This window comes from Narcine bancroftii, chromosome 1, assembly GCF_036971445.1.
Source record: "Narcine bancroftii isolate sNarBan1 chromosome 1, sNarBan1.hap1, whole genome shotgun sequence".
In the NCBI taxonomy this organism is placed as follows: Eukaryota; Metazoa; Chordata; class Chondrichthyes; order Torpediniformes; family Narcinidae; genus Narcine; species Narcine bancroftii.
This window is the reverse complement of record NC_091469.1, coordinates 264,024,313-264,039,036: the sequence shown is the minus strand read 5'-3', so window position 1 is coordinate 264,039,036 and position 14,724 is coordinate 264,024,313. Positions and strand designations below refer to the sequence as shown.

The window sequence follows — 14,724 nt, the reverse complement described above, 5'->3', positions numbered from 1 at the left end:
TTAGAACAGCTCCAAACAATCTGCAGCTCCGACAAGTTCTTTAATCTCTTGCCTTTTTGTAAACAACAATCAATTAGTGAAGTCTCTTGGGTACTCTCCAAAGCTCTTGCAAAGGCTGCGGGGCTGATATATCTAGGATTAGCAGAGCTCCAGTATTTCAAATAAGATCCATTTTAAAGTGTTTGTATGTGATCTACTCTAACAAAACTTTCCCAATTTATCTCCCAAAAAACATATCTATATACTCTTGTCACAGCTTGAACATCCCTTAACATCCTTACTGAAATAGAAAACTATTTGTTATAAAAGATTCAATCATCAATAGAATCTAAGGTGATGGCAAATTTTCCAGATTTGTATCCATTTTCTCCCACCAGCATTTTGGATTGAAAATAAAGGCAAGGAAAATGAATGTGATGTGAGTTATTGTCTTCAACTCTCAGCTTGGAAGGACAATAAAAGATCAATTAAGGCTGCGCAGCCTGGACTTCTGGTTGGCTGCTCATAGAGTAACAGAGCAATCTAACACTCCTATTTACTTTTCATTTCTTCCATCTCCTCAGCTCTTTGTTTTATAACTAAAGTGTTCTATATTGCTCATCTTTCTTTTTTCTATGTATACTTGTATGAAATGGTACAAGAAGTAAATTTGGGAAGAAATAAGAACTGTTAACAAATCTGACCATGGAGTCTATCATGATGATAACTGATGATCGTAAAGAAGTCTTGGGTCAGATTAATAATAAATTTGACCAAGTACAAAAAAAATTAACTAAAGAACATGGTGAAAATTTGACAATGGTTGTGGAGGAACTGAGCAACTTATTTCAATGGGTGATGAAGTGGTAAATACATGCTCCGGATTGAGTAACAGTAATTTGAAACTAATGAAAAAAGTTGTTGATTTGGAAGGAAGGAATAGATGTCAGAACTGGGCTTGCCTGAATCCACAGAAAGTAGGCAACCTACTAAATTCTTTTCAAGTTGCTTTGCGAGGTATTTGGTAAGGAGTTTCTTTTATCTCCCCCAATGATTGATAGAGCACATCACTCTTAATTACCTAAGCCTGCTCCTGGGCAGAGACCTCAGCTATTCTTCAGCTACATCTTTATCAAGTAAAGGAGTCTTTGATTCGTGAAGCCCATCGAAGAGGAACACTTGAATATCACAATCAATGTAAAAGAGTCATAGAATATTACTGTTCTGAAGTCATGAAGCAGCATGGCAAATACAAATAAGTGATGTCAGAGCTATATAAACATGGTTTAAAGCCTTTCCTGTTATATCCTGCATGGCTTTGCATTACATTTTCTAATGGTGAAAGGAAGATGCTGTGCTCTGTTGACAAGGCTCTGAGCTTCCTAAAAGAATTTGCTAATACATTGTGACCTGCAGGAGCTTCTGCTTGAAGAATGAAGATGATAGACTATTATTAATTTTAAGGTTTTCCAACATTTATTACTTAACATTTGATGGTTGTGTATTGGATGTTTCTTTTTGTTTGGACAATTTTTCACTTTTATTTGTTTTTTTTTCTGGGATAATAAACGTACTAGGATTGCATTTATGTCTCTCATTCTCATTTGATTTAGTTCTTGAATATTTTTTCATTTCTCTTTCAGAAATATTGGCTTAATATTAGTTTGGCAATTTTCACAGGGAAAAGTACATGAGAAATTTGTAAAGTAACAATTGTTCTGATGCAGACAAAATAAGAAATTTTGATTGGAAGAATAGTATATATTTACTTTTGTAGCAATGGAGTTATTGTCAACAAACCAGCTGGAAGATAATTCGATCCAAAATGGTTCATTTGGGAAAACATGTTGCAAAATCTTTAATAGCTATTGAAGGTTGGAATGCTGGGGAGGGTGATGGGAGGTTAGGGCTCTTTCTGTTATTCAAGATTGTTATGGCCTTGAGAATGCTTTTAAACTTCTATGGTAGAATGTCTTTTTACAACATATCACCAGTTACTTATTTTTACTTCAAGGTTGCCACCTAGTGGTTAGATATTAGTTGTTCTAATCATCCACATTAATAATGGAAAAATATGGATAATTTATTAGTTGGAATGTAAAAAGTATGAATCATCTGATGAAAAGGAAGAAAGTATTTTCACATTTAAAACAGCATAAAGCTACTATTATATTTTTACAAGAAACTCATATTTGTAGTTGAAATAATTCCCACCTCATGACAAAGTGGAGAGGTTAACATTTCATTCCACTTTACAGGTTAAAACCAGGGGGATTTCTATACTTATTATCCTGGATGACATGGAAGAGAAACACAGAAAAGGAAGGCAATGCAACTCATTATGTCACTCATAGCCTACCCTCCCGTCCAAATACAGCACAGAATGTAGTCAAAGGCATTGAAGTCTCGATCAAACGAGCCATGGATGCACTGGCAAGATTCTTTGTAATTTCTATGAAAAGCTACAGGAAGCCCAAAAGCTTTGTTTGCTCTCTTGGGTCCCTCAAAGTTAGCATGAAGCAGTTAACAGTAATTTCCATAATTGTGATTTCTTTCAGATATGAAAGACCTCTGTAACCTCTAAAACCTGCCTTTAACAGGTGACAAATGCCTCTTTCCATGGAGATAAAACTTTATCAACTTTATACAGTCTTTTCTCAAATCTAAGTGTTTAAGGAGGCTCTGTCTTTCTTTCATTTTTGAGATTGGAGTGTATTAGGAAAATCAGCATTTATTGCCCTTTGTACTGTTGTAGATCTTCTGATTTAACATATTTACATACTGCTATTGCAGAGAGAGTTGCAAGATTTAGTCCAGAGATGATAATAGACAAGGATAGAGTGAAATTTGGAGGGGAGATAGCAGGACATGGTGTTCCAATACACCTGCTGAATTCTTCTTTCCAATAATGGTTTTGGGAGGTTCTGTTGAAGGAACCTGGACAGGTAAGTGAACTGCATTTATAGACTGTACAAAATGCATTGATATGTGCCAGAGTTGAAGGGAAAGATGGTATAGGGCAGTTGCTTGGATGCTAATTAAGCAAACTTTTTTATCCCAGATTTTGAAAGTTTCTACAGAGTTGTTAATATTGCATTCATTCAGGAAAGTATTCAAACTCACTAAAACATGTGCCTTATAAATGGTGGAAAGGCCTTAAAGTGGCAGAAGACATATCATTCACCAAAGGATATCCAGCTCTGATCTGTTCTTGCACCTGTGGTCTTAATATGGGTTGAGTTTCTTTTCCATGGCAACATCCATAATAGTGGAGAATTCAGTAGTGGTGATGCCATTGAATGTCAAGATTTTATTTATACATCCACTTCTTGCATTGAATTTGAGTTACTCAAATGTCACTTGCCTTAATAGCATATTCTAAATGTTGTTTGTATCTTGCTATATTCCGCATGGGTCGTTTTGTTCACAGAGGAAGTGTGAGCGGAATTGAACACTGTGCTATCATCAGTGTGGTGAACTGTTGTACACTCGTTAAACTGGCTCTGTCCTGCCCTGTGACTGTATCCATGGCTCCTCGCTCTTGACCTTGGGTCACAGCACAGGATGACCTTATTGTAAATAAGTTCTGTAACTCTAGCCTTTGAGTTATTAATAGTTCATCAATCATCAGATATGTAAATATCCCACTTCTGCCCTTAGGAAGGAAGGAAAGTTATTGATGAAACAACTGAAGACTGGAGGAAAAAGCTGAGTATCTTTATAAAAGTAAGGAAATATGTAGTGAGCGGTCAATGAGAAAGCAGTCATCGAGGGAGCGGTCATCATCAGAGTGGATTGAGTCAGGGTGGTAAGGCTTTGGTTTAACAAGCTTTGGCAAGAATAGATAAGAGGTAAGGTGAGGGTAGTAGGAGTTGAAGTAAGAAAGGGCCTCCCTTTACCAAAGAACAAAGAGGATTTAACAGGTAGGCACAATTAAGGACAGGTTTTATATATCATAACCATACCATATAACCATATAACTATTTACAGCACGGAAACAGGCCACGTCGGCCCTTCAAGTCCGTACCTGTTCACTTGAACAACTCCACTAGCACCTCCGCAAACTCCTGAGGAAGTAGCAATTTATAGTTTTTGTTGCCGTCCTTTCCTTCCTGCATTTGGATTTATCTTAAAGAAAAAAAATCAATCTAATTATTTCCTGACTTTGGACTTTGAGAGCCTTCGATGTCAGGTTAGTCAAGAGGAAATGTAGGTCCCATTACTACTTTTCGTATTTATATACAAAGACATCAGTTCAATGGCTGTAAATTTGCAACATTAAAGTTCAAATTTATAACAACTTTTAGACTACTTCTACAAAATTTCCTGAAATAATTTCTTAACCAATATTTAAAACGTTTTTCATAAATGATCTTTCTTCTTCTTCTTTCTTCATTGGCTTCTTGGTTTTTTTAACTTTCTTCAGAGATTTATCTAATAAAGGTTCCAAAATACTATTAAAATGACCACCAACTAAAATATTATCATTAGCTTGACCCAAACATAAAAATGCATCCGAAATAAATACTTCATCATCTGCATTTGGAGCATAACTATTAAGTAAAGTATATATCATATATTTTATTCCTCTGGTCATAAACATTGGAAATGGCAGCCAAGGTATGGGAATGCTCCCCTTGCAGAATGTTGGTTATCAGGGAAGCCAGCAGTATCCCTGATTACTTCATATGTGAGAAGTGCATCCAGCTGCAGCTCTGACAAGCTGAGTTAAGGAATTAGAGCTAGAGTTGGATGAACTCCAGATCATTCAGGAGGCAATGGGTGTGATAGACTGGAGTTACAGGGACACTGTCACACCTAGGATGCAGCAGGAGGCTAGATGGGGTTGTGTGTGGAGGAGGCTTGCCTCCCTGTCTATTGGTGGTGGTCACATGGCCTTCCCGTCTGAAACTCATTCAGAAGTCACATCACCTGTCAATACATTGTGTACATTTTGTTTAATTCAAAATCACAAGTTGTCGATAAAAGTTACGGTTTGCAGGTGGAGCGTCAGTTAAGATTGGGCTCTAGCCTCTAGTTCGTATGCACCCTGTAATTGGCTAATTCAAATTAATTCAAATCACTTCGCATCCTTATTGGTTGCTACTGTAGACTCCGCTTGGAAGGGTTGCAGGTAAGGTGCGGACTGCACTGAAGCTGAGCTGTGGTATTGCTATAGATCAAATTGTTATTGATCAATACTGGCAGTAGAGCCACCACTCCCAACGATCAGGGATCTGGGAGCGTGTGTATATTCCTACGTATGGTGGTACTAGATCCACTTCCTCCAATCAGGGGTCTGGGAGGGTGTGCAGAACCCCTGCTGAAAGTATTCGAATGTCTGCATCACTGTATGAATTAACAATTGTGTACTGTTTAACGTTCTCCCATGTTTCCTGTTACGATGTTCCCATGCTCCTTTATAAATTGTGCACATAAGTTTTATTAAATTGTGCAAGTATTTTTCCATGCTCTTTTATTCATGTGTGTTTTATTCCCACTAGGATTTTCCCATACTCTTCTTTTAATTGTTGAGTTAATAAAGTTAATAAAGCCCCTGCCCCTGCCCCTGCAATTGGCTGAATGGGAGAAGACAGAGAGTGGTACTGGATGATTGCTTCTCAAACTGGAGACTGTGACTAGTGGTGGGCCTCAGGGATTGGTGCTGGGTCCATTGTTGTTTGTCATCTGTATCAATGATCTGGATGATAATGCAGTAAATTAGATCAGCAAATTTGCTGATGACACTAAGGTTAGAGGTGTTGTGGGCAGCAAGAAAAGTTTTCAAAGCTTGTAGAGGGATCTGGACCAACTGGAAAAATGGGCCAGAGTATGGCAGATGGAATTTAATGCAGAGAAGTGTGAGGTGTTGCATTTTGGAAGGACAAAACAAGAAATGACATCCCTAGTAAATGGTAGGGCACTGAGGAGTACAGAGGAACAAAGGGATCTAGGAATACAGTCACATAATTCCCTGAAAATGTCATCACAGGTAGACAGGATAGTGAAGAAAGCTTTTGGATCTTGACCTTCATAAATCAAAGTATTGAGTACAAGAGTTGGGATGTTGTGGTGAGGTTGTATAAGACATTGGTGAGGCCAAATTTGGAGTATTGTGTGCAGTTCTGGTCTCCAAATTACAGGAAGGATATCAGTAAGATTGAAAGAGTGTAGAGAAGATTTACTAGGATGTTGCTGGGTCTTCAGGAAATGAGTTACAGGGAAATATTAAACATATTAGGACTTTATTCCTTGGAGCGTACAAGAATGTGGGAATATTACAAAATTATGAGGGGTATAAATAGAGTAAATGTGAGTAAGCTCTTTCCACTTAGATTAGGAGAGAGGACATGGCTTTAGGGTGGAAAGAGAAAGGTTTGGGGGGAACTTGTTCACTCAGATAGTGGTGGGAATGTGGAATGAGCTGCCATCTGCTGTGGTAAATGAGGGGTCACTCTTAAGTGTTAAGAATAAATTGGATAGATGCATGTATGGGAGAGATCTGGATGGTTATGGGATGGCTGCAGGTCAGTGGGACTAGTTGAACGAAGTTTTAGCACAGACAAGAAGGGCTGTATGACTTGTTTTCTGTGCTGAGTGTTCTAAGGTTCTATTTTCTTCTTCTCCCCTTAATCTCCTCCCTTTCTTTATGCCCCTCTACTTCTTGCTTCGAATAGGTAGTCCTACTGTCTATTGGCCCCATAATCTAGTTCCCTTGGGAGTATGATTGCTGAAACCCTATGTTTGGCAGCAATAGGTTTTGGCTAACAATGCCTTTTGGCACACCACTCCCTGAATATTACTGTTTCTCTAAAGTTCTCTAAAGAGCAAATATAACAGCTTTTCCACAACCAACTCACCCTCCAAACAATTACCAACAAACCTGCAAGTAAATGGTAATTCTTCAGTTTTTCCAGCTTTTAAATGTAGATTCCTAGAAAAACATTGATATATTCTTTAATACTGAGATCTAATCATTTTCAGCATTTAACACATCAAAACCAATAATTTTGTGAGGTTTACAAGTAAAGGAGGAGTTTTTGAATATATGGAGTATTTTTGTAAACTTGATCCTTATAAAACATCTTTGAGCCATTTGTGAATTTCATTCATCACTCTGGCCAGGAGCCTTTGTGACAACTGTTAGATGTGACACATCAGGCATTTCACATTCCTTCCTGGTGTTTGCACATTTTTGGAGAGGAAGAAGGATGACTGAAGAGTTCCAAACCGATCAGGCTTTATTACTGACCCTCTGACTTCAACTATCAATATCCAACAACCTGCATTAACAACAATCGCAATTTCTTTTCACATAGCCTCTTACAATTGGAAAAGTATCTTAAGGCATTTCATGAGCAAATTGTTTAACAAACTTCAAGGCTGAATCACCTAAGGACATATGACCAAACATAAGGCTTTCAAGGGCATTTTAAAAGTAGTATAAAGGTAAAGAAATAGACAAGTTCATAGGAGATGAACATGAAAATCTGCAGGCTTTGTGGTTGTCATGCAATGCACAAAAATATTGGCATGATTAGCATGGGGGAGAGGGGGCGGCATGGTTAGTGAGGGACTAGCACAATTAGCGGAGCAGTTAGCACAGCGTCGGCAACTCAGGTTCGAATCTGGTGTTACCTGTAAGGAGTTTGTATGTTCACTCAATTTCTGTGTGGTTTTCCTCCGGATGCTCCAGTTTCCTCCCACCATTCAATTGGGAGTAATTGGGCACCATGACTTGTTACAGTGTTATATGCCAAAATTTAAATTTAAAACTCACGCAACGTTTATAGAAAGCAAAGGATTGTAACCAACATTTCAGACCTGAGCTCTTTGTCAAGGTGTGAGCAGAAAATGGGAAGACACCTTTCTGCTCATACCTTGACAAAAGGCTCTGGCCCAAAAGGTTGGCTAGATGACTTTGCTTCTAATGGATTCTGTGTGACCTGTCAAGTTTCTCCAGCACTTTTGTGTGTTGAACAAGTTTATTGAGTTTATAGAGCATGAAATTCGATATGGATGTATATCCATTCATGGCAAGAGTGACTCGTTCAAGCTAACTGGCAGCAAAATATTTGTGAACTAAATTTTTCCTGCAGGCATTTGATTTCTTTCAAATCGTTGTGTTCATAGTATTATGGAACTATATATATTTTTTATTTACAGTATGGAAGAAGCCAATTCCTTCCATTTAAACGCAAGCCATCCAATCACAACCAGTTAACCTACAAGCATATTCAAGTGGTTTTAAAAATGCCCCCCTAAACTCACATTCTTCTTCTTTGGCTTGGCTTCACGGACGAAGATTTATGGAAGGGTAAATGTCCACGTCAGCTGCAGGCTCGTTTGTGGCTGACAAGTTCGATGCGGGACAGGCAGACACGGTTGCAGCAGAAAATTGCTTGGTTGGGGTTGGGTGTTGGGTTTTTCCTCCTTTGTCTTTTGTCAGTGAGGTGGGCTCTGCGGTCTTCTTCAAAGGAGGTTGCTGCCCACCGAACTGTGAGGCACCAAGATGCACGGTTTGAGGCGATATCAGCCCACTGGCAGTGGTCAATGTGGCAAGCACCAAGAGATTTCTTTAGGCAGTCCTTGTACCTCTTTGTTGCACCTCTGACACGATGGCCAGTGGAGAGCTCGCCATATAACATGATCTTGGGAAGGCGATGGTCCTCCATTCTGGAGACGTGACCTACCCAGCGCAGTTGGATCTTCAACAGCGTGGATTCGATGCTGTCGGCCTCTGCCATCTCGAGTACTTCAATGTTAGGGATGAAGTCGCTCCAATGAATGTTGAGGATGGAGCGGAGACAACGCTGGTGGAAACGTTCTCGGAGCCGTAGGTGATGCCGGTAGAGGACCCATGATTCGGAGCCGAACAAACTCACATACCATTTTAAGTAATCCCTATGCCATAAGTGCTCTGTGATTAGTAAGGGATTGCTTAAGGTGGTTTGTGAGTGAGAAGGGAAGATTAAGAACCACTGCTCTAGACCCAATTGTTACTAAAATACTTTGTTTGAGAAAAATTGTTTTTGGCCTATTTCCTCTGGAGTTATGAAACCGTTCATATAATAAGTCAATTAGGTACGATTAAAACATTGGTTTTCAAGTCTTTTCTTTCCACTCACATACCACCTTAAGCAATCCCTTACTAATCACAGAGCACCTATGGCTTAGGGATCACTTAAGGCAGAATTTGAGTCTAGGGGGGCAGTTTGAAAACCACTGTTCTACCCGTTATGTTACACATATGAGAATGGGAAAGTGGTTCTGCCAACCAAGGAACAGATAGTCATTCACCAAATCCACTACTGTATTTCTTCAGTGATATCCAGACCTCACTTCTTAGGATTGATGGTGAAAGTGGAAATTTCTGCAACCCCATTCATGGACTGAAAGGTGGTGGATGGGAGGGGGAATTCTCATTGAAACCTCCTGAATATTGCAAGGGCTAGAGAGCGCAGATGGGAAGAAGACCTTTCCAGCAAGGGAAAAATCTAGGACTAGAGGGCACGGACTCTGAATAAAAGGAGGTTCCTTCAGAAGAGAAATGAGGAGGAATTTCTTCAGCCCGATGATGGTGGATCAATGCAATTCATTGCCACAAATGGCTGTGGAGGCCAAATTATAGGGTACATTTAAATTTTAAATTTAGACATACAGCACAGTAACAGGCCTTTCCGGCCCATGAGCCCGTGCTCCCCAATTACACCAACAACCCGCGGTACGTTTTGCAAGATGGGAGGAAACTGAAACACCCCAGGGAAAACCCACGCAGAGATGGGGAGAATGTCCAAACTCCTTACAGACAGCATGGGATTTGAACCCCGGTCCCGATCATTGGTGCCATAACAGCTTTGTGCTAACCGCTACACTAACCATGTCAGCCATGCGAAGACTGATAGGTCCTTGATTAGTAAGGAAAAATACATCAGTCATGGTTCGATTGGTGGAACAGACTCGATGGGCCAAATAGCCTAATTCTGCCCCTACAGCTTATGGTCATGGAAATCTTTGCTCAGAAAATAACAAAAAGCTTTCTTCCTTCGAACCATCAAATTTATTGATAACAAGTGCGATTGAAAGGGAATGGAAATGTTTTATTTTAAATATGCCCGAACTAGTTGAATCAGTTTTCATTAATAAGTAGAATGATGTGTTCTCTGAAGTTTGACTAATATGATGATTTAGCAACTTTATGTTGCCAGACTGTGAAAGAGTAAAGCAGATATTGGCAGGGAAAGTCCGTGGCTGATTGAGAAATCGTAAGTCAACAGTGAGTCATATTGAATGGAGTGTGAGCATATAGTACTTAATATGCTCTGTTACACTCAGGATTATTATTGTCCAGAATTTGTTTGTGCAATGTCTGTGAGAAATCCACTATTCCTATCAATTTCCCATAAAAAGCAATGATTGGAATAGTTAGTAGGTGTAGAGCTCGTCGAAAGAACCAAAGACTTGTTGATCCAAACCAAGGCTTTTATTAGCAAAAGACCGGAGCTCTTCACAGGTGGCCGACCAGTCCGGAATGATCCGACCTGGCTAGGGACACAACCCTTTAAGGCCCAGACAATAGGAGTGGCTTAGCTCTCAGCCAATCGCTGTAAGCACAGTCTAGGTACAGTAACTATATACACTATGTACATTGGTGATAGACCTGTACTATCACATTCACCCCTTCTTGGAGAATTGACCCTGGAAAAAAAAACAAAAACGAGGGAGAGAATGAAAGGAAGGGGTAGGTCAAGGACTGTAGCGGTCAGGGGGTCTGACCATCCGGCGTGACCGCCGTGGTGCCGGGATTGGGGTCACTGGAGTGGTGTTGCCAGCGGGCTCGTCGGGAGCGACTGCTCCGTCGCTCAATTCCCCAGTCGTTTTGTCGGCAGGGTGGCCCGGGTCATTGGGATGCTGTTGGTCTTTCTGTTGCGGCACGGGGCCTGGAGAAGGAGTTGGGGGGTTTGCTGGGTCTACCGCGTCCTGAGCTAGGTCCCGCACCGAAACAGTGTCCTCCCGCCCGTCTGGGAACTCCACGTATGCGTAATGTGGGTTCGCGTGGAGTAGAGTCACTCAGTCGACCAAGGGGTCGTTCTTTGAGTGCCGGACGTGGCGTCGCAAAAGGACGGGGCCAGGGACGGTGAGCCATGCCGGTACAGTGGTTCCCGATTCGGATTTCCTCGGGAAAAGGAACATCCTTTCGTGGGGGGTGGCATTTGTTGCAGTACATAGGAGGGAGCAGATGGAGTGTAAAGCACTAGTGAGAACCTCCTGCCAGTGAGAGGTGGGGAGACCTTTAGACCGGAGAGCCAGTGTAACCGCTCTCCATATGGTGGCATTCTCCCTCTCGACCTGGCCATTACCGCGTGGGTTATAGCTCGTGGTCCTGCTTGAAGCAATACCACACTCCAGAAGGTACTGTTGCAGCTCTGCACTCATGAATGAGGACCCCCTATCACTGTGGATGGAATTGGGGTACCCGAAGATGGTGAAAATACTGTGAAGGGCCTGTATCACTGAGGTGGCAGTGGTGTCTGGGCAGGCTACAGCGAATGGGAAGCGGAAGTACTCGTCGATGGCCGTAAGGATGTAGGTATTACGGTTGGTCGACGGTAGGGGCCCCTTAAAGTCTACACTAAGACGCTCGAAGGGGCGGGTGGCTTTGATAACGTGGGAGTTATCCGGACGGAAGAAGTGGGGCTTGCATTCAGCGCACACCGAACAGGCTCGGGTCATGGAGCGGATCTCCTCGACTGTGTAGGGTAAGTTGCGCGCCTTGACAAAGTGAGCAAACCTAGTGACCCCTGGATGACAGAGCGCCTCATGGAGTTTCCGTAGTCTGTCCATCTGTATGCTGGCGCACGTCCCCCTGGAGAGCGCGTCAGGCGGGTCGTTGAGCTTACCAGGCCGGTACAGGATGTCATAGTTAAAGGTGGAGAGTTCGATTCTCCATCTGGCGATTTTGTCGTTTTTTATCTTACCACGCTGGGTGTTGCTGAACATGAAGGAGACCGCGCGTTGATCAGTCAACAGTGTAAAGCGCCTCCCAGCGAGGTAATGTCTCCAACGACGCACCGCTTCAACTATGGCCTGGGCCTCCTTCTCGATCGAGGAGTGTCTACTCTCCGGACCCTGGAGGGTTCTGGAGAAGAAGGCTACAGGCCGACCGGCCTGGTTCAAGGTGGCTGCCAGGGCGAAGTCGGATGCATCGCTCTCGACTTGAAACGGGACAGACTCATCGATCGCGTGCAGCGTCGCAGCAGCGATGTCAGATTTGATTCGATCGAAAGCCGCTGTGGCTTCGGTCGAGAGGGGAAAAGAGGTGGTCTTGATAAGAGGACGCGCCTTGTTGGCGTAGTTTGGAACCCATTGGGCGTAATACGAGAAAAGGCCCAGGCAACGTTTGAGAGCTTTCTGGGTATGTGGGGGGGGGTAAGTCCATTAGGGGATGCATGCGGTCAGGATCTGGCATGACTATCCCGTTCTCCACCACACAACCTAGAATAGCGAGTCGTGTGGTCCGGAAGACACACTTGTCCAAGTTGTAAGTCAGGTTTAGCTGACGGGCAGTTTAAAGAAATTTGTCTAGGTTGGCGTCGTGGTCCTGCACGTCGTGGCCGCAGATGGTGATATTGTCCAGATACGGGAAGGTCGCGGTTAGCCCGTTCTGGTCCACCATCCTGTCCATTTCCCGCTGGAAGACCGCGACACCATTCGTGACCCCGAATGGTACCCTGAGAAATTGGTATAGCCGCCCATTCGCTTCAAAGGCCGTGAATGGTCGGTCCTCGCAGCGGATCGGGAGCTGGTGGTAGGCCGAACGTAGGTCAATAGTGGAGAAAATGCGGTACTGGGCGATCTGGTTCACCACATCCGTGATGCGTGGCAGGGGGTACGCATCCAGGAGCGTGAAGCGGTTAATGGTCTGGCTATAGTCGACCACCATCCGTAGTTTTTTTTCATTCTTGACAACCACCACCTGGGCTCTCCAGGGGCTTGAACTGGGTTCGATGATGCCCTCATCCAGCAATCTGCGCACCTCACTCCTAATGAATTGCCTGTTTTCGTAACTATATTGCCGACTTTTGGTGGCCACAGGCTTCCAGCCAGGGGTGAGGTTTGCGAAGAGTGCTGGCGGGGCAATCCGGAGTGTGGAAAGGCCGCAGGATTGGCCCCGGGGCATGGGGGCGGGTTGCTCGGGTGCTTCGGGAGTGGGGCGATGGCAGACCGAGAGGGGGGCGTAGGGTCCCCCAAAGTGTAGGGACACCGTTTGGAACTGACACTGGAAGTCTAATCCCAGCAACACTGGGGCGCACAATTGGGGAAGGACGAATAATTTGAAGTGGGTGACCGTCACACCCTGTACTTCCAGCGTGGCGATGCAATACCCCTTTATCCCAGTCGAGTGCGACCTCGTCGCTAATGAAATCCTCTGGGTAGTGGGAATAATGTCAAGTCCCCAACGGAGGGCCAGATCTGGCTGGATAAAACTGTCAGTTGACCCAGAGTCAAATAAGCAATTGGTGTAGTGTCCATGCACTTTAATCAGTTCCATTGCTTTAGTGAGGGGATGAGAGCATTGCTGGTTCAGTGTGATTGAAGCAATTGACAGGGGAGTTTTGCGCGATGACGTCACGCAACGGGATGACGTTACGCAACGGGATGACGTAGTCAATGCTCGAGGAGCAGGTTGGAAGACCTCCCGGAAGTGCTGTTGTGGCGGCGTTGGCGGGTGAATAGTAAGTATTGGGGTTTGTAGTTGCTCGCGATTGGCGGTGGGTAGGTCTTTGGTCGCGGCGGTCAGGCCCTGGCGGTCGTCAGCGATGGACGCTAGGGTGAGCACCTGGTTAGCCGCGGGGGTGGCTGTGGCGGCGGCAGCAGCGGCGGTAGCGTCGGCCCCGGGGTTGGCTGAGGCGGCGACAGCAGCGGCAGTAGCGTCGGCCCCGGGGGTGGCTGTGGCGGCGGCAGCAGCGGCGGTAGCGTCGGCCCCGGGGGTGGCTGTGGCGGCGGCAGCAGCGGCGGTAGCGTCGGCCCCGGGGGTGGCAATGGCGGCGGCAGTGTCAAGTGTTCCGCACGGGGGCAAGAGGCGGGCCATCACCATGGTTGCGACGGTGGGTTGCCCCTTCCGGGTTCGGCGTCTCCGTGACGTCAGGCGTTGCCGTGCAGGGGAGCCCTCGCTCTCATTGGACGAGAGCCCTGGGGAAGAAGAGTTTGAATGGGAAAGCGGCGATTGGGCTTCACACGAGGCACTGTGTTTGCTGGCGGCCATTTTAGACCTACAGACTGCAGCAAAGTGGCCCTTTTTAAGGCACTTCTGGCACCGGGCTTTTCTTGCTGGGCACTGGGACCTGCTGTGCTTGTCCCTCCCGCAGAAATAACATTTCGGGTTCGCACGGGGCAGGGTAGCAGCAGCCGACAGGCCGTCAGGGGTAGGGAAGAAGGGCACTCTACTCACATCAGAATGTGGGGTCCAGTCCCTAGAGAGCTCGGTGGACTTTAAGGCTGCATCCTCCATTGTGATTGCAATCCGGGCCACGTCCTCTAGTTTTTCTACCCCTTGTTCGAGCAAGCGCAGCCTCACTTCATTCGATCGGAGCCCGGCCACATAGGCATCCCGGACGAGATCATTTGTGATCTCGGCAGCAGTTTTGTCCACACAGTTACAGTCCTTTCAGTACCTTTATGGCTGCGGTGTAAGTGGTCTCATCCTGGATGTTCTCATAGACTCTCAAGGACACCATAGACAGC

General features: G+C 44.4%; 1 protein-coding gene across 4 annotated transcripts in view; it reads right to left on the bottom strand.

The window, feature by feature from the left end:
* The window catches only part of trim66 (tripartite motif containing 66), a 337,321-nt gene that overhangs the window by 194,667 nt on the left and 127,930 nt on the right, over positions 1-14,724 (bottom strand). For all 4 annotated transcript variants that reach the window (XM_069897347.1, XM_069897373.1, XM_069897330.1 and 1 more), the window contains 2 exons: positions 6,863-6,913; positions 4,007-4,107 (listed from right to left, as the gene is read on the bottom strand). The gene's annotated coding sequence lies outside the window, so the exon portion shown is untranslated. The remainder of the gene's footprint in view (positions 1-4,006; positions 4,108-6,862; positions 6,914-14,724) is intronic.